This window comes from Apis mellifera, linkage group LG6 (genome assembly GCF_003254395.2).
Source record: "Apis mellifera strain DH4 linkage group LG6, Amel_HAv3.1, whole genome shotgun sequence".
Taxonomy (NCBI): Eukaryota; Metazoa; Arthropoda; class Insecta; order Hymenoptera; family Apidae; genus Apis; species Apis mellifera.
The window spans coordinates 15,707,645-15,726,212 of NC_037643.1; the positions used below are offsets into that span (position 1 = coordinate 15,707,645).

Consider the following 18,568-nt stretch of genomic DNA (forward strand, 5'->3'; position numbering starts at 1 on the left):
CGATCGTTTACGTAATACATATCCTTACGAAGATATTGCTTATAAGTATTTGACGCGCAAACAATGAACATATTGATGGAATACGTTTATTAGGTTTGCCCCATCTCATATTCAAAAGCAATTTCTAGAAGAGAAAGGTGCGGCAATGGGAATGGCAGATTACATTTCATGATTCCCTTTCTATTATTTATTCATTGTGGCTATCGATCGTTTATTCTAATTAACTGATGGTATTTCATGAAGAGTGAACGATATTTAATTTTATTGAAGTTAGTATTTCACGATTTTCAAGGCACGTTCTTATGACTATCACGATTCTTTGTATTACTTCTTAACAAAATTTATGGATCTTGGAATTCGTTTTATTGAAAGGTCTGCATAATATCAATATTATTATTTATGATTTTTTATGATTTTATTTATTTTTCTTTGTTATGTTTATGATCGTTACGATTCTTTGTAATATTAAATTGCGGACATTTATGCGGATATTTATGTGGATATTTATGATTTATTTATAGAATGTGCATGATGTGCAGAAAGATATAAAATAATATGTATTATGTATTATACTTATGATAATTAAAGTATGAAATCCTTATTTAAATTCTATTTTTTTAAATCATATTCATAAAAATTTTGCATAAAAATCCATAATATATTCATTATATTCAATTTATTCATAATATTGTACAATATCATTAATTGTACATACAATTAATATGTCTTTATATTTTTACTTCTTGTTGCACTTACTCTTTGTTATTCTATAATATAAATATAATTTAATGTTTTGTAGCTAAAGTTTACATATATACAATTTTTCTGATCAGTGTTATTTATGATAGTTGAGTTAAATGAGGTTAAGTTTCTATTATTATTATTATATTTTATTTAAAAACATACATATACACACATTATATATATATCTAAGAAATATTCGACAATTCTAACCTAAAATTTATTTTTTCTTTATCAGCAGTTATCTCTTTCCTAATTCGCTAACAAAAGATCGCAATTATTTTTCTACAATCATTTATGGGGGATCCTAGATAAGGCTGATAAACGCTAATGACTATTATTAACAATTAAATGGTTGTACATAGAGACCACACCCCTTATATTCGAACCTTATCACGACTGGGTCGAGATACACATGTATGGGAACTTTTTCGATAAATTCAACTGCAGAGGCGTTGTTAACGATAGTATCGGTTCTCCACGAAAGAAGCAAGATTATATAAAAGTATAAATATCGCTTTGGTCGGTCACTTGATCGATCGAACCTATTTTTCGTGTTGGATAGAACATATTACGGAGAAACAGAGTATCCGGGTTAATAACACGTCAAGAACGTTGCCAATCCATTTGTTCTCGGATTCCAATAATTGTAGGAAGTTCGTTTATCGATCGGTCGTGAAGTTTACATGCCAAAAGAGCTTGGAGCCAAAACCAGCCTTTTACGAATTAGGAAAAATGTATGTAATTTGTATTATTAAATCTTTCAATGTAGAAAAAGTGTATGATGATATGAAAATTTCTTGGAAATTCGATAAAAATAATGTTTTAAAATATTAGATTTATTTTGAGATTGAAAAATGAATAAGTAATTTATGAATAATATTAAAATAGAAAAAAAATAATTATAATATCTCTATGCAGAATATGTAATATTTGAAAATTTTTTAGAAATTCGATAAAAATTTTATTTTAGAATATTTTGTAAAGATTTGAATAAATGAATAATTTATTAAAGAAATCAAAATATAGAAGAAAAGAAAATTATTATAATTGGAATATATATAATAACAAGAATAACAAGAAATTGGAAAATTTAAAAAAAAAAATTTACAAATCTATGAGATCTTTTTTTTGTAAATTATTTCTAATTAATCGTTGCAAATCTATATAGCGTATCATTTATTTTTTCATTATATTTAAAACTTGCAATTTAATACAAAATATATAAGTATGTTTTTGTTAATTATTATAATTTACATTTATTTCCATTTCAAAATAACTGCACAATCTATTCAAAATTTGTTATGAAATGCGCAGTACATCTACACGTAATTTTATATTTATATAACGCAAGAAAATAACGCAATTCAGAATTTTTAATCCTATATTTTTGTCGATAAATCTGAATTTGTTTACGAGGAAATAAGCTAATTTAATCTTACATAAATATAACATAATATAATTGTCTGATCCGTCAATTAAAAAATAGTATTATTATCGTATCAACGATACAATAAATTCTATTAATATATTCCACGATACAGTGTTAATTGTATCCAATTCAATTGATATAGAATTAATTAGATTATTTAAAAATCTTTGTAATTGAAGCTACATCATTTTTTATATATAATTTCAATTAAATTAGATATGAAAATATATGCATTTGTTAGTATAAATTTATATTTGTTTGGTTATATAGTATATTTATATATAACATTTATTTTGCAAATTAGTATATATTTAGTTGACGTTTCTGCTATAATATACATAAGTTATTGATATATTCTTAAAATACTTTTTGAAGTGTTAATTCTAGAGATCAAAATAAATACATATAAAAAATTGATATAAAAAAATATCGCTTAAAATTTATTTATTTAAGGAATTAAATTTGCGATGAAGCGGACGAACGTAGAGCGAAATGGCAATGTGATGGAGATAAAGTTACCACTTTGTTTTCAATTGCTTATAAGGTAATAAATAAATCTCAATCGATATTTTTGTACATCAACTTTTGTTTTTTTTCATCTCTAGAATCGATGTTTCAAGTATATTAATATATATGAAATTAATAAAGAAATAAAAATTGATTAATTTTTTTCTTCTATATTATAGAAAAATATAAATTTATTACGTATTACGTATTCTTATAATCGTATTCTATGCTGCATTGTTACGTATTCTTGTAATCGTATGCTGTATCGGTAACGTTGAACGCTAGAATGATAAAACATTTTTTGTAAAATTTTCTACATTAACTTTCGAATCGCAAAAAATTCTTCTCTCTAACATTGCATAAAATGGACTTTTTTTTTTCAATCGAATCGAGTATAACAAATTTATATGATTCACATTTATATTATAACACAATAATCATAACGAATCAATTTGAATTTTAATTGACGTTAAAAAAATTAATATTATTTCGCGATAATTAAGAGCACGCTTCACATAAAATCGATTATAAATCGTTGATCGAATTGGAAATCTGTTTGTTCTGAAACTTTTAATTTCATTCATTGCGCAAATATAATGGAAGTCTTGAACAGTGACAAGGTTAATTATCGACAGAACAAATGTTCATTATCATGCTGATTCTAATTTGCTTTAGAACTGTTAGGGAAGTTGTGAAGGATCATGATACTTGTGCAACTTGTGGTTCATTTTGATTTATTCGCCTTTATCAATTCAAAATTTGAAGAAATGAAAGTTTAGATTCGTTTAATGGAGAATGTGATTATATTTGAAAGTATTTCTTGCAAGTGAATGGTATTATTGAATCTGATATCTAATTATCCAATAATGAAGTACAAAAGTTGAATTATTTGCAAATCTATCTAAGTGATACATTCAAGTGAACGTCTAAACAATTCCAATTTCAGAATACTTTACGTATTTATTTTTTCTTCAAATTAATTTAACTTAACCTAACCTAACCTAATATAATTTATATAATATATATAAAATTCATACACAAATCTAACCAAAAAAAATTTAATACAATACAATATTTTCCTTGAAAATTCTTTCAACAAATTAAGAAAAATTTTCAAATCGTGTTTCTTGAAACTAAATAGAATTTACATACATAGAAATTCATACACAAATCTAACGAAAAAAATCAAATATAAAATTGCTTCTCTCCGAATATTAAAATATACGTAAAAGAAAATTTATTATGTTATTAATTAACAAAAGTGAAATGAAATATAAATAAAGGAAACCGAAAGGTGAAAGCTGAAGTTAGAAACGTTCAAAAACTCATAAATTAGTGGAACATGCGAATAGCACGGCCATCGTGCTGCCAATTGTTTACATAATAAGCTGATATCGAGGTGATGACGTAGCTTTCAAAGAGGAATATATCGTGTGTTGTGCCACGGGAAGGCAGAAACGCGTGACGTACTTTAACGCTTTGAAGATAGCGTTTTTGGGTCAAGTGAAACAGTTGAATAGTTGGTGGCGCATTTTTGACCCGGACAAACAGTAGGAATTCCCATATCTCAGCGAAAAACCAGGCTAACGAGATGAAATATTCGCTACTTTCTACCTTAGGGTGTGGATACGGATTTCAGAATAAAATATCGAGAGAGAGTTACAATTTTATACAGAGTTTTATTTTCAAACGTGTCTGTACCCTTAGAATATTTAAAATTGGTTGGATATTGATTAAATATTTAAGGAAAAATTGCAAATTTTTTTCTTAGAATATCAATATTGAAATATTGCAAATAGAATAAAATGATAGGATTTTGCTTAGTAGAATATTTAAAAATAGATAAATATTAATTAAATTATTAGGGGAAATCAAAAATTTTTTAAATTAATTTTTTAATATTCTTCAACCAAGTTGAATCACTTTTAATATTTCTAATGTTGTACAAATGATATTTAGCCTTTACATCATATATAATATATAACTCAAAAATAATTAATCCGTATCAGCAATAATTAATAATTTCATTAATAAGAATTTCAAATTATTAAAATATTAATTAATATCAATGTCCAAATTATAATATTTAAAATAATATAGTTACTTCATTTTATGTACAATTTTTTCTAACAAAAAGAAAGAAAAAAAAAATTCTTTTCAGAATAAATAATTCTCAACTCTTATTGTTATTACAATGTAAAGATTTCAAAATTTTGAAGAATCATATCTATCAAAATCATACACGCAATATTGGATTCAAAGAAGGTAAAAAGCTAATACTTTGTTCTTTGATTCATCGTTTTTTATCTCTTGCAAACATTAATCAGGTGATAAAAGCAAGCATGTATACACGAAATTCGGTATTATCGATCGAGCGTGTATATTTATTTTCCAATTTTGTTATTACGTGCACAAGGCCACGATACTTTGTGTCGTTCGCACGCAACCAAGCAAAGCCGTACAAGTTCGATCGTTTTTCTAACCTCTGAATAAACACAGGAATTTCTTGGAGGAAAAAAGTTTGTTCGTCAATCGTGTGTGATTATTGCCTGTTGAAATTTATGTTTCTAACTCTAATCTTATCAGTCGATACAGAGAAGTGACTGAATTTCCATTGACGTGATTATCGTTATGAAGAAAATATGAATGGACTTTTCTAATCGAAGTACGTAAATTTCTTATGGTTGTTAATATTTTTATTTTGTATTTTTTATTATGTATTTTATAATATGAAAAGACTTTTTATCGCTTTTAGCTTTACTTTATGTTGAAATAAATTTTTTGTGGAACTTTTTGAATTATCATTCTAAAACGTAGCGATTTTAATATTATAATTCGATTTGTATTTTATTTCTTGTGTTTTCTATATAACAAAAAATAATGAAAATGAAAATATTAAAGACTTTTTTCCTTTTTCTTTGATTTATGGAACGAAACGTAAATCTAAAGATAATTATAATATTTTATTTTATTTTAGATATTATACTTTAAGAATAATTTATTAATTTAATATCTCCACTTATGATTCCATTTCGTTTCGAACGAATTAATCTCTTTGTCTCGAATCAAATAATTAATTTTCGTTTTTCACAACAGGGAATATAAAATGCGATGAATAATCGTAAATAATTCTTAAAAAAAATTTGCATAATAAATTTGCGCAAGTTATTTACGTGTTAATAAGAAATAGATAACCGTTACGTACGAGCTAGAAATGAATCGCAGTTGACATTACAGAACAATGTTCTAAGAAATATTATACGTTCTAATATGATAGAAATATTGGCTCGAAGTCGATCACCTTGACTCAAATAATTTTAATATATATATATATAAATGCTAATGGGGATTTTCCTTGATATCTGATAGGAAATGAAATTTAAAGAAAGAGAGAAAAATAAGAAATTATTCTTTTATTATACTTTTTAATGTGGCTTTTTAATGTAAAATAATTAGTAAAAGTAATTTACTAACTGGATTTTGTAAATACTGTTTGTTAATTACAATTATGATTTAATGCTTAAGAGAAATTAATGCATGTAGCATGTCCAATATTAATTGAAAAGACTATAATCGCTTTAAAAAATAAAAGAAAACTTATAATTTATATTTACTTCGTTAAATTTCAGAAAATATGTAATTAACTTTTTATATATTTGTATAGCTAATTTTTGTGGTAGATATAAATTCACGTTTCAGGTAATAAATATTTATAATTTTTTTTAATTAGAAATCATAAGGTGAATATTTTCATATATACAATTTTTATGTTTCATTTGATTTTCTTAATTTTCAATATTTGAATTTTCCAAAAATTGAAATTGTAACTGTTTAATTATAAAAACATTTAAATTGGATTGATAGACAAACTTAACCTTTCATAGGCAAACAAATTTTTACTACCTCTAATTAATTATTTCTTTTCTTTTATATGCCTTCAAAAATCTAAAATAAAATTGATAATAATAATATTTTCAAAAAGATGCAAAAATTTTATTCCAAATATAAACCCAAAATTTTAAGTTGCACGAAAAATTATAAATTTCTTTTTTTCTTTAATAATACGTTAACAATCGGAATTACAATTTTATGTGATTTTATATGATCTATGATTATCATAGATTATCACAAATTCTTTCATTTAGATATCAAGATTAGATATCTTATATCTTATTCGAAATAGATCATCCAAAGAATTAAATGATATATAATAATTAAATAATATACTTGAATTGAATAATGATTCAATATATAATACAACTTCATTTATGATCATTATGATTTCTTCCTATCCGTTATTATTCCCTTGTCGAAAGATTAAGAAATTAATTCATACAATAGAAATCCATCTTTTTCCATGGCTTATGATTGTACATTGACATAGAAGCTCACATTTACTTAAAACGATTTCACTATATTTTTTATATGTATATATATATATATATTTACAGATTAAAACAGTCCACGGTATTCATACACGTAATAAAATAATATAAATAAAATTCAATTAATCATTACAAAAAATTTCTATCATATATAAAATAAAATTTACAGAAAGAACATTCTATCGTAAGTTGAGAAACGCTGATTAGTTCGACGACGGTGGCGACAATATACCAAAATATCCGGGATTGTCTTCCGGAAGGTAATCTTCTTCTAACTCGGTATATTATCCGACAATAGCAGGTTATGCAACCAACTGACTAATTATCGGTCATTAAGTCGCGTTTCTGGTTGCGTCAGTAACCCATTTGCACGATAGTTCGCGGATAAAAGAGAAATTTCAATGAAGAGTTGAGGAAAGAGGAGGTTTCGAGGTCGCTTAGAACGTGCCATTCTTACGGACGAAACTAGGAGAAAACCTTCGAAAAATAAAAAAGAATCGTATAAACGGTGACATTAAAGAAATTTGGCGTGAATGTGACAATTTACGGTATTTTACCTCTATTAGAGGCGAAATTTTCGCGGTTACAAAACTTCTTTGCGGTGTACATAAATAGGATACGTGGAAGAAATGTCATTCGATTGAGGTTATGTAATGTATACATAATACAAGTGTGTTCCAAGGGTAAGATATTAGCTGAATGGAATTTATTTTTGTGATTGAAGAAATAATAATTATTGAATATTTAATGTTGTATTTTTTAAGATTTTTTATGAATAATTTTTGTAATAAATAGAAGTAATAGAATTAAATTTTGCGAATGTAAATTGCGAGGGAAAAAAGTTAAGCTAATTAGCTAGGAAATTAATTTTTACTTTAATACATATATTTCTATTCTCGAAAAAAATTTTAAATTCGATTCCTTGTTTGTCCATATTTCATAGAGTAATCGTATAAAAATATTGACATTACATAATTAATTTATAATATTAAATTACCAATATAATATTTTTTACATAAGAAAAAAAAAATTTGACGCGCTTCGATCAGATTTCTTCTATTCTCACATGGTAAATCAATCTTTTTCCTAATTTATATCGGCTCGATTACGATTCGAAGTAACGTAACGTAACGATTAGTTACGTAAGTACGTTTGTTATTTGCAATATTCTTCGGATATCTCTCCGATCTTCTTATTTTATTTTTCCTCTTCTGTCATCAACGATATTCCATTAGCTACGACCTCGTAGATCGAATTGCGGAATGCACGTAACAATTCGAACGCCGGAAGTTGAGTTGCTGATCTTAATGGCGATTCAATTTCATGATTATGAGAAATAATTGAACTCGGTTCAATTTTATCGAATGTAGTCCATCTTCGTCATCATTTAATATCTTATGTTTTATAATAAGTGTATCGAGAAACAAATTTTTCATTTAATTTAAAATTTAATACGTTAATAAATTTTTTATTTTATTTATTTTTTATACGTTTGAAATAGATTAAGTTTAAAAAATTTTAAATTGTATTGGTAATTTTTTTTTTTTTTTGAATGTATCGATATTTCTCAGATAATTTTTATTACATAGTTTTTAGATAGGTAAGATATTGGAAATTTATTTACGCGTAATAATTTTTATAATAGTTTCTTATATGAGGCTGTATAACATTTATTTATGTTCGCCAGATATATAAAGAAATAGGAAAATGATGCCATGGAATATAATTTAAAACGTCCATTACTGCTAGGTCATGGCCTATATTTCTAAGAGGAACTCTAATATTTCTTCCAATTTTTTTTACAAAGATGTAATCAAGCGGTTAAATAGAAATGTTAATAAAACGGATATCGAACAGATGGTAACTTTGTAACCTCTTACAGAGAGAAATTTCTAAAATCATGAAACATATTTCTCATACGTTAAATACATTAATACTTAGAATTTGGAATTTCACTTGTAAATTTTCGAAAAAAAATTAAAACATTTAAAAATTTGAAGTTAAAAATTTAAAAATTTCAAAAAATTATAAATGACATAACCTAGAAAATATATTGTATCGAACTATCATATCAAGTAAAAAAAAAAAAAATTACATGACAAATTAACAATATTTAAAATCCTTTTCAAAAAATTCTTTCCATTTTTCAAAGATTCAAACAATTAAATATCTTAATTTTGTTAAATTATTTTACATTTTCCATAGCACAATTTCACTAATCGATCCAGTTTCGTCGATAAAACAGTGAATTCCATCGTTTTCAAATTTTTTCGCGCGAAAACGGACAAATCCCCTAGAAAACGATTATCGCGCGTTCTCGCTTGTGTCCCGAATAGCAATGAGCGACATTGTAATGCAGATTGCGCGCCGTCTAGTACGACTAGCGCTCTCGACCTTGAACGGTCGAAGATAGTCTCGAAACGAAGTTATGCAATGGTCGCGTTATCAACCCTCAGCTGTTTCCATTCCACCAGTCTAATCACGCGATTTCTCGTGTCAATGAGCATAGAACAATGGACAAGTCTTGTTTAAACTTGTTGTATTCATTGAATGTGTTAATTCTTTATCTAAATCGTTTCTAAACGTGTTTCGAAAATGAAATGATTGAATGGAAATTTGTTTATCTTTAAATGACAATATTTCGTTTTTTTTTGAAAGGTATTTTTCAATCTTAAAAATTTCTACTAATACTCTTAGTTTAATTATCAAATACTTTTTTTTTTATTACATTTCATTATTAAATGATATACCTCACTTGTTTTTTGGTTGATTACATGTTGTGATTAAATTTTTATAAATATGATTAAAGAAGTTAAATAAGGACTTGCTATATTCTTTTTTTACATCATGTATTTTGTAGATTTTTTATATTCAAGTAACCAAAAAAAATTCCATAATCTAATTATAAACAGACTTATAAATATCTTTTATAAGATTCATTATATATCCTATGATTTATACTAAAAATTCTTTTATTACAATTATTAACAATATTTAATATATGTATTTTATAAATGGTTAAAATTAAACTAACAAAAATATTATATATTTCTATCCAGGTAAAAAACACTTGACATAATTTAATACACCTTGCAGTATCAATATGTGTAATAATATATAGTATACATCCTCTTTCTCTATCATTCTCCCTCCATCTTTTCCTCTCAACTCTCAAATTCAATCCACTTCAATCTGCGACATATCTCATAAAATAATAGATTTCAATTGCTTTCTATTTAATATCAACGTAGTATCCCCAGCTTGAAAAATACAATATGCTATGAAATTCAATGTGCACGCAACATTCGACCCATTTTAAATTGGCAAGTGTCACGTCACAGTATCGATCCAACGTGATATCGTGGAATAGTATTCGCTCACTGCGTTCGAGATGTCTCGTTTTCCAGCAGCGAATGGTCTCGTACAATGCTCAATATGCAAATCTCTCTTGGAAGAAGGCGCTTCCATGTCCGGTTGTGGTGTGCAGCTGACATTCGTTCCAGTTGTTCGAAACACTTGTACGCTCTTCGCTTAATTGCGACATCCTTGGGATATATGCGATCTTATCTCTCCCTCGTGGGTTACTTCATTAACCTCGGCCAATGATATTGCACTCTTTATCTCTGTGCTCTGTTTGGTTAAAGTTAGAATTCTGGTTAGAATTATAGATAATACAAGTTTCTAATATTATCTTTGAACGTTAAAAATAATTCTAGATTCTAGATTCCTGAAAAGTATGTGAATGAATTTAATAATTTAATTATTTTTGTTAAGCTAATTTTTGGAAAAATTAGATTTGATCCTAAATCCTTTTAAGAAATAGAATTTTAATAAAAAGTACATTTTAAATTGATTCAAATTTCTTTTTTCATTATTTGTTTAAAACCAAAAATTGTTAATATAATTTGATTAATTTTCACTACTAATCTAGAAAGATAAAATTAAGAAATTTTTCCACAAAAAAAAGAAGAGAAGATGTAATATTACAAAGAACAAATAAGATATTTCAATATATTTAGAAAAAGAGTAGAAAAAGCATGAGATAAAACATTTTAATTAAAAAAAGAGCAATAAGTCATGTGTATTTTTTAAAATTATCACTCGAGTGGTAATCAGTTTGATTAAACACACATTGGTGTATATAAATCAGTGTCAAAAGATAGGATGAGAAGACGATTGGAATAGTAACTATGTCGAGAGACGTAATCGAAGGTTGAAAATGATATGGCAGAAATGAATACGCGTAGATCCTGTTAACAAGGCCTTCGACATTCTCTGCTTTTTTCTTATGGGCCCAGTGAAACTTGTCGCAGTTCCTTGTTGAAGCTGAGCCGGACCCTCATTTAGATAAGTTTTCCTTCTTCTTCAGGCCTTCGTTTCGATCGAAATTTTATTCGTTGATTGACTCATTCGAATATTGTAACCCTTAAGACTGGTTACACCAGGGGATTCTAGACACTGATTGTATTTATGTTTATTCATATTGGGTTATAGGTTATTCGTGTCACGCTTGTTACATATTTATCGTCTGCCTATGATAAACAAATGGATTTTAATAAATGTAAATTCATTTACCGTCTATGAATAGATTTTAATTGTTATTATATCCAGTATATATTGTTGTAAATAAAATGTATATCAAATATACATATAAATATATTTATGCAAAATTGCAAATTAAAATTGCCTTCTACTTTTTTTTTAATTAATCAAGAAAGCTATTTAAGCTCTGAGCTAATCTGAGTAGCTGTAAAAAGTATTTATACATCACTGTATACAGTATTAATATTTATATTTATACAAATATATACAAATATATATATATTTATTTGTATATATAGTATTTATACAAGTATTTATACATACTGTATATTTCTAGAACATATTCATAGAACATCAAAACAAAAATGTGAGTTAAAATTTATTAAACAATTGAAATTTGCATTAGAAGAATGAAGACAGTTATCTCATTTCATCTTTGCCTTTAATTGCTTATAACTTAATGAATAAACAATGTTTGTATTTATTTTGGCCTCTAGAATCAATCTTTTGTATTGTAATATTTGTATACCAATTAATTATCATTTAGTAATACTTCAATATTCAAGCTGTTACAAAAATAAAATATCTAAAAAAAAAAAAATGCTTAATTAAAAAATGCTTATATACAAATACTCTTTATATCTGTTAATACGAATTTTAAATACAAGCCAACATAATGAATTTCTCATAAATATGTTTATATCCAACTAAATTAACATTTCCATGCCATTGGATGAGTACCTTGATGTATAGAGGGTGAGTTCATCAGATATATACGTATCATAACAGAGGAATTATTGACCTCGTGTTGCCTTAAGAAATCGAGAGAAATGTGCATAGACTATAGCCAAAATATCTTCACGACGTCCCTTCCTTTCTTCATGGTGTTCCTCGTAAGGCTTCCATTGTCCTCTTCGTAACTGACCGTTTTGCGTTTCAATGTTCCTTATGTCGTGGAGTACCGCTTGTTACGAGGTGAATAATGGTCACGTGCCGGTGGTAAATTAAATTTGTCGATAAATCATGCAGATAAGGAAAAGTATGCGCAAGGAATGGCAAAACGTTCATTTGTTCGATGCTCGATGTTATTGTGTATTTCTTAAATGCTGAATCAAAATGTAAATAATGAAGAAGTAGCGAGTGATTTCAGTGAAAATTTAGGAATATTTTGGATACTTACTAGTAAGTAGTTGTCCAAATTGTGTTTCATTAAATATTTAATGTAAATTATTATCGTTAGAATAATGAAAAACAGAAAACCTAAAATGTTATTGCGATACGTTTAGGTTAGGTTTGTATGATTCATAAGTACATACCTTAACACAAAGGCTTTCAAAGGCTCGAGTTTAAAATTAAGTGATCCCTTCTATCATTACATGACATTGCAAATTTATACAAATCACAAAGGGGTCATAAAGTATCGAACCATGAACCATTTTATATTTCTGTCGACCTTCGTACTGGTTATAAAACGGAAGTTTTATCTTCGAAATTATTTCCATTCCGGAATTTCCGCTCTCTATCACCGACCTCATAAAACACATTTTCAATATTTCAAGTGTACGATTAGATTAATTTAATGGTTCTCAATTTATAGATCACAATCCAAAAAAAAAATGTTATTTTTAACATTTAACCATATTGCAAGAACGTTAAGATTATATTCAAAAGGTTATCAATCACACGTTAGTTTGTTAAATTTTTCTTATCTTGCGTAAGAGAGAGAAAGAAAAAACGTAAGAAAACGATAAATCAATTACTCAATTCTCGAGTCAGGATCAAGGATTGAAAATCCACTCGTGGAAAAAGCGTCCGAGCCATGGAACAGGTGTTAGCCAGTAGCACGTGTTTCTCCTGCGAGCACGTTGACGCGCAGGTTTTCGAGATTGAAGAGGAGAGAGAGAAGAGAAGAGAGGGAGAGAAGACCGTGGTGTTCCAGAGCAGTGATTCCGGTCAGCCGGAATAGCGGTACTCGGTCGGCCGTACATCTTCTCGTTCTCCAATTATTACGCCGGTTTCCGCGGCGCGCGCACTTACGCTTTGTCGCGAAAGCGGAAGAAACCTGCGCGCGCAGGATACGTTTCGATAAAATCGTTTCAGTTTTTACTTCTCTACCGCCATCTCTCGTTGTTTCTCTCGTTACCTCCGTTACCATTATCGCATCTCTGTGTAATTTAGTGGAACTCATTGCAGGGTTTTTTTTTTCTTTCTCGTCTCGTGACAAGAAGAAGAAGGAGAAATTGAGTAGAAGTATCTTTACGCTTAAGATCGTGCATATGTTTATTATTCCCACTCGTGAAATTCGAGATATTGATCGGTCTGGAATTTTCTGCTCTTCCCAAGTATTTTTTTTACACAGTTCCTGAAAGTATAACGAGGAAGGAGTGTTAAAACTGTATTTGTAAACTTACACGAGTGCAATTGGAACGAGTGAAAGGGCTATTTGGGAAAGGGGGCAATGGAAAAATGTAAAAATGTTTTGATCGTGTAATTGGTGAGTGAGTTTCATATATGAATTTCGCGTGGTTCGATAATTTTAATTTATCATATTTTTGTAACGATTACAATCATTTATATCGAGAGAAAGAATTAAAAAGAATTTCTCTTTATAATATGATAAAAATTATACAAATTAAAGAAAACGAGATATGAAAATAAAAGATAAAATTATAGAATTTCATATGGAACGATTATATAAATTATTATTTAAAGATTTGAAATTACTCTCTTTATGAAAAAAAGGAGAAGAATTTTTAACCATGTCCGATTTTCCAATCATGCTTCATTTAACATGAAGTCGTAAAAATTATTAATGTTACGCTTTGGCGAAACATACGAAATAAATATGTCTTTACCGAATATGCGTAAAATAATCGTAAAAATTTCAAATTAAAACATTAAAGATATATAATTGAAGATAATTTTACAGATTATCAATATTGTTTTCTTGTAAATTATTTTTATTTATTTTGATAATCGTTGCAATAATTTTTAATTTGCTCTAATTATTATTATCATGATGATGCTTACGGTACTTTCTATAATTATTTATATATCGAGAATTAATATATTATCCGAATAAATTTCTTTTTAGAAATTTCACATAATAAGACGAATTATAGAAAAAGAAACTAAAGATAGTTGTGCGTATTAAATACAGTTACTCGCAAAAGTCTCTGTACACTTTATAGAAACATCGTTACATATCGTATACATTTTATATCATTTTCTTATTAATCATATAATTTTTATCTTCTTTAATTGCATTATTCTCTAAATAAAAAAAAAAGTTGCAAATAATCAAAACATATTTTCTTTTGTTCAATTCAAACAAATACGATTCACACGTACCTCGTTTATTTGCCAGCAACACGTTCGAAACTCGCGCGCCAAACAAAGCACACGAAATATATACATACATATATATATATATATTCGTAGTATTTACGTTCGTTTGAATCCAAGAAGCGAGAGACAAAAACAGATGAAAACAAAATAGAAGAAAAGAAAAAAAAATGAAATGTGAATCTTCTGGAAGCTCAACGATGCGCGGCGGTACGACGTTACTGCTGCATCGTTTATGAATGCGATTCCCGAGAAGCGTGTAGCGGCGCTGCAGCTGCGCCGGATAGTTGGTAAGGCATGTGCGCCGAGTAACGGCTAATTGGCCACCTTTCCTCTCCGAGAGCGGAGAGGCCCGGTCTCTCTCGTGGCCCGACTCTCGTGCCAGTTTTGTTCGTTCTGTCGTGCGGTTTGTATCGAGAGAGTCGAGTGAGGATCCAGTACCATCCAGACCGAAGAACTATGGAGCGTTGTTCGCGCGCTTTGAAACGAGGACGTTTCCTTTGATACCCGCGTGACTGTCGCGTCCTTTCTTCGCGTCGTTCGTATTTCGCGATTTTCTTCGAAATCCACCACAGTGTGTTTTCGTGTGTCAACATTCGTAAAAGATCGTAGAAATTCGTTAATTCACAAAGAAAGTACGTGTTATTGTGACTTTTCTTGTTAAAGGATCGTTGCTTCTGTTTCGTAGGACGTGTACAAGACGCTTGAAGTTTGCGGTGAGTTTACATACTTTTTCTTTTTAAGTTGGATTTGCACGAGGGTTCGCGATTGGACGAGGGAGATACGATAGGAATGTTGGTATTGGAGGGACGAGTTTTAGAGGTTCTGTTGCGGTTCGATGACTTAAACTGGGAAGTGAATCGGAAGTAATTCGATGCTTTCGAAGTGAAATATATTTTAGAATGTTGTGTGAGTTCTTATTGACAGGGCTGTTTTTCATTCGATGAGAAATTGATACGAAATAAGTCGAAACATGGTTTTCGGATGGTATTTGGATTTGTCTTGAATGTATTGTTAGAATATTTTATTAGCGAATAGAATTTATCGATTTTAGATTTTTCCATCTGATAATCCAAACGTAAAAAAAACGATATTTTCAGATAAGAAGAAGATTAACTTTGATTAATGTCGATTAAGATAATTTAATAAAGAAATTCATTTATATATTATTTACGTATCACGTGAAAAGAAATTTTTTTACTTCTAAAATAAAATTAGAAAAAATTATATAAGTTTTATTCTAGAATAACTTTTTGATACAAGTTTTCAATAATATATTATTATAATGAAATTGTCATTAATGAACACAAGAAATTATTCGAACTATTTCCAATTAATACATTTATAAAATTCAATGATAAAAATAAAAGGTGCCGAGAATTAAATACAAGTCTGATAAAATATTCCTCGTTTTCTTATAATTAATGTTTGCTGGCTTATTATTTTTTTGTTGCAATGAAATGCGGGAATCACGAGACTTTGATTTACGTAACTTAATCATTATTTTTTTGCATTTATAACTTTTCCGTTGTATCTATTCATTCCATTTTCACGATTTTTAGCTTGTTAGCTTATATATATATATATAAAAATGACAGCAATTTCATTAAAAAAAAAAAAATGCAATATGTATATGCAAATAAATTTGACAAAAAGAAAACAATTTTTTTTTAATAAATATCGATATTATCGCGCAAAACAGGATAAATTATAACCTATTTCCAAGCTACTTTAAATTACTTTACCCATACACTTTGCATACATAGTTATAATACTGTTTCGAAAGACGTAAAAGCTTGCAATTAACGCGAATAAACCCATTAATTAAATTCGCCGTTCTGCACGCGGGTCTCGTTCAAGTTTCGATTCGTTTCGGATATTTAAGTGCTTATCTTTCCAAAAATGGCGTTTTCATTTACCACGCTTGCAATATCGAAATGATTTACGATCGACAAGTTTTTCCTCCGTCGAGTGCATCGAAGCTTAACAATGTCAATCGCCTCCTCTTTCCAATCGACGATTCGCAATTTCACCTTTTCGATCGCTATCATTGTATCGTCCTGCGCTCATACCCGGATTAAACTAATCTCTTAAAACTTTTGAAATGTTTCTTCCATTCTCATAAAAAGTCGTAAAAAGATATTTTTCCGCTTCCTCTTTTACGACCGTCGTATAAATCTTCGTAAACAATTACATTTTTCGACCTTCCACGAACAATTTGGATTTACGACCCTTTTCTTTAGTCAAAATTTTGAAATAATTTTAAAATAATTATAATCTTTATTATATAGGATTATTTATCCAGTCGAATAAAAATTTTCATATACTTTCTTCCGTATACAAACAAATTATTTGCGGAAAATTAATTTCTAATATTATTCAATGAATTAATAAATAAAGTTAACCTCAAAATTTTCATCACTTTGAATTAAAACCCGTTCAAGCTTATATTAATTCTTCATTGCTCGTGATCGTAGAAATTATCGTCCAATTCGTTTTTTCATCCCAGTGCAACACTGTACCGTCTACGATCGGATCCATAAGAACGTGGTAGGTTTCTAACTAGCCCCACCGTTGATTAGACGTCGGACGAGGGAGGAATTCAGGCTTAATTGCCCGCGGAACAAGATTCTGAGCGCGCGTTAACGACGAGGTTAACGAGGAGCCGCGGCGCGGTTTTAAAAAAGTAACGAGGCCTGTGCGGAGCAACCGAGGCTTAATCGGGTGGATAATTTCGGGTTGCAAGCGGATTCAAGCGCGAGAACAGCTGGCCCTTTCCATAAGGAATTCCAAATTGCGGAAATATATAGGGTACATCGTTGAATACGATGATGAGAAAGAAATATACGTATACGTATTACGCTTTGTGTATAGGGAGTGTATTAGAAATTTTTGGTGTAATAATAATAATAGAAAAGGAGAGTTAAAATTTATATAAAAGAAATTATAGATTATTATTATATTTTATGTGATATTATATAGGGTGGGCAGAAAATTTTAATATAATTTAAAATTATTCTTCTTGTGTTAAGAAATAAAGAGGTTATATTTTGTACTATATGATATATAGATTTGAAATTTTGTAATAATTATGTAATAATTGATAAAAAAATTGTGTATAGGGAGTGTATTAGAAATTTTTGGTGTAATAATAATAATAGAAAAGGAGAGTTAAAATTTATATAAAAGAAATTATAGATTATTATTATATTTTATGTGATATTATATAGGGTGGGCAGAAAATTTTAATATAATTTAAAATTATTCTTCTTGTGTTAAGAAATAAAGAGGTTATACTATGTGATATATAGGATTGAAATTTTAATAAAAATTATGTAATAATTGAAAAATAAATTATACTTTCAGATTATTATTATTATATTTTATATGATATATAGGGTGGGCAGAAAATTTTAATATAATTTAAAATTATTCTTCTTGTGTTAAGAAATAAAGAGGTTATATTTTATACTATGTGATATATAGGTTTGGAATTTTAATAAAAATTATGTAATAATTGAAAAATAAATAAAAAAATTATACTTTCAAATTATTATTATATTTTATATGATATGATATATAGGGTGGGCAGAAAATTTTAATATAATTGAAAAAG

At 28.0% G+C, this 18,568-nt stretch overlaps 1 protein-coding gene and 1 long non-coding RNA gene across 15 annotated transcripts in view; one reads left to right on the top strand and one right to left on the bottom strand.

Annotated features, from left to right (window-relative positions):
• LOC552244 (probable pathogenesis-related protein CaO19.6200) overlaps window positions 1-18,568 on the top strand; it is a 70,524-nt gene that overhangs the window by 33,146 nt on the left and 18,810 nt on the right. For 2 of the 9 annotated variants that reach the window (XM_006570949.3, XM_006570951.3), the window contains exon 1: window positions 15,209-15,668. The exons of 4 other annotated variants lie outside the window; for them this stretch is intronic. The gene's annotated coding sequence lies outside the window, so the exon portion shown is untranslated. Of the gene's footprint in view, window positions 1-5,103; window positions 5,346-13,966; window positions 14,102-15,208; window positions 15,669-18,568 lie in introns of those variants that run through there. 3 more of the 9 variants (XM_006570952.3, XM_016912606.2, XM_006570950.3) reach the window with 3 other exon arrangements.
• LOC102656523 lies at window positions 11,094-15,087 on the bottom strand. 6 transcript variants are annotated; one of them, XR_001703326.2, is made up of 6 exons: window positions 14,959-15,087; window positions 12,924-13,969; window positions 12,788-12,867; window positions 12,349-12,713; window positions 11,932-12,193; window positions 11,094-11,597 (listed from the first exon to the last, which is right to left on the bottom strand). It is a non-coding gene; the product is annotated as an uncharacterized LOC102656523 (long non-coding RNA). The 6 variants fall into 6 exon arrangements; XR_001703324.2 differs by having other exon boundaries at window positions 12,349-13,137; window positions 13,368-13,969; XR_001703325.2 differs by having other exon boundaries at window positions 12,349-12,867.